The 1,851-nt window shown below is 40.3% G+C and overlaps 1 pseudogene; it reads left to right on the forward strand.

Annotated features, from left to right (window-relative positions):
- The first annotated feature begins 306 nt into the window (after positions 1-306).
- LOC139017920 (large ribosomal subunit protein eL34-like) lies at positions 307-899 on the forward strand (annotated as a pseudogene).
- The last annotated feature ends 952 nt before the right edge of the window (positions 900-1,851 follow it).

Genomic DNA, 1,851 nt, shown 5'->3' on the forward strand with positions numbered 1-1,851 from the left:
GTTTTGGCTCAATGGATAGAGCGTCGGCCTGAGGACTGAAGGATCCCAGGTTCGATTCCGGTCAAGGGCACCTGCCCAGGTTGTGGGCTCGATCCCCAGTAGGGGGCATGCAGGAGTCAGCCAATCAATGATTCTCTCTTATTATTGATCTTTCAAGCTCACTCTCCCTTCCTCTCTGAAATCAATAAAAATATATTAGAAAAAAAGGAAGTTCTCAACAGGTCTTCCTCATATATATCACATATGAGTTGCAGGCGCTGGGATCTCTCAGACTCAGTCTTTTGAGCCAGTGTGGGGGCATTCAGAATGGTCCGGCACTTAACATACCATCGGAGGCTGTCCTACAATAAAGCTTTTTTTTTTTTTTTTTTAAATATATTTTATTGATCTTCTACAGAGAGGAAGGGAGAGAGATAGAGAGCCAGAAACATCGATGAGAGAGAAACATCAACCAGCTGCCTCCTGCACACCTCCCACTGGGGACGTGCCCGCAACCCAGGCACATGCCCCTGACCGGAATCGAACCCGGGACCCTTGAGTCCGCAGGCCGACGCTCTATCCACTGAGCCAAACCGGCTTCGGCTACCCTACAATAAAGCTTTTAACAAAATCAGGCTGTCCTGAACCCCTGGTAATAGAATTGTTTACCTTTACACCACGAAGGTTGAGAAAGCACCAAATCTGCATGTGGCGTGTGCCCGGGCTGACTTAGTGGAGCTCATACTGTGAGACCTAAAGTTCTAATGAGTTTGTTTAAAACGAGAAAACATGTCAGCAGGGCCTGTGGTGGATCCAGGTGTGCTAAATGCGTCCGTGACAGGATCAAGCGTACTTTCCTTCCCGAGGAGCAGAAAATGGTTGTGAAAGTGCTGAAAGCACAAACACAGTCAGAAAGCTAAATACAAACAAAAAAGAAAGCTTGTTTTGAGTAATAAAAGCAAGTAAAAGGCTTGTTCTGGTATTTCTCTTGTAAAATAAAGCCTCGTAGAATAAATTGTTATTAAGGATACAAACATTTAACAACATTCGTTATGTTATTAAATTATTCCTAACGAAGTGGCAGGGAGCGAACTTTCTCCTGAAAATGAGAAGCACACTAGGTGTGTTTTCTTTCTCTACTTTCCATTTCATAAATAATTTTATTTTTTTCTGGGGAGTCAAATGTTAAATTTTATGTTTAGTTGATCTTATATCAAGATTTTAAAAAGTACATTTTCTTCAAAAGACTTGCATTTTAAAAAGGAATTAACCTTAAAAATTCCTTAAGAAGTATGCTTTAAAAATTGCTGCAGAAATTGAGAAAAAAACCTATTTGACTTTTTTCTTTGACTTTATAATGAAACTGCATATTGACTGTATAATGAAGCTACAAACTCTGATATTTGCCAAGAGATAATATAAGGATGGATCTTTTACATCTTTGAATATATAAAAGCTGTTCGAAATATTTCCTATCCAAAAAACCTTCTCTTGACCTTCATCTCCCACTGGTTCTTGTTTAATTTCTTTGCTGCCTGCATTAGCGAACCTCTTTGAAATAGTTGTGGATACTGTCTGTCTTCTCATTCTCTACAGAACCCACTCTAATCTTTCTGCATCATTCTACACCTGTTTGTTTTTTTTTTATCCACATGCTCCCTGTTGCTAAGGCCAGGGGTCAGTTCCCAGCCCTATCTGACTGATGGAGCAGCAGCATTTGACATCATTGGTTGCTCCTTTCTCTTTGAAACTGTGTCTGCACTTGGTCACGAGAATACCATTTCCTTTTTGTTCTGTATCTGCCTCATTAAATTGCTGAGTCTCTGGGTTTGTTTTTTTCTGGATCCTACTTGGCTTTTTGACTTCAAATAT

This window comes from Myotis yumanensis, unplaced genomic scaffold (genome assembly GCF_028538775.1).
Source record: "Myotis yumanensis isolate MYYU_CA2020_CCGP unplaced genomic scaffold, mMyoYum1.0.hap1 SCAF_1, whole genome shotgun sequence".
Lineage (NCBI taxonomy): Eukaryota > Metazoa > Chordata > Mammalia > Chiroptera > Vespertilionidae > Myotis > Myotis yumanensis.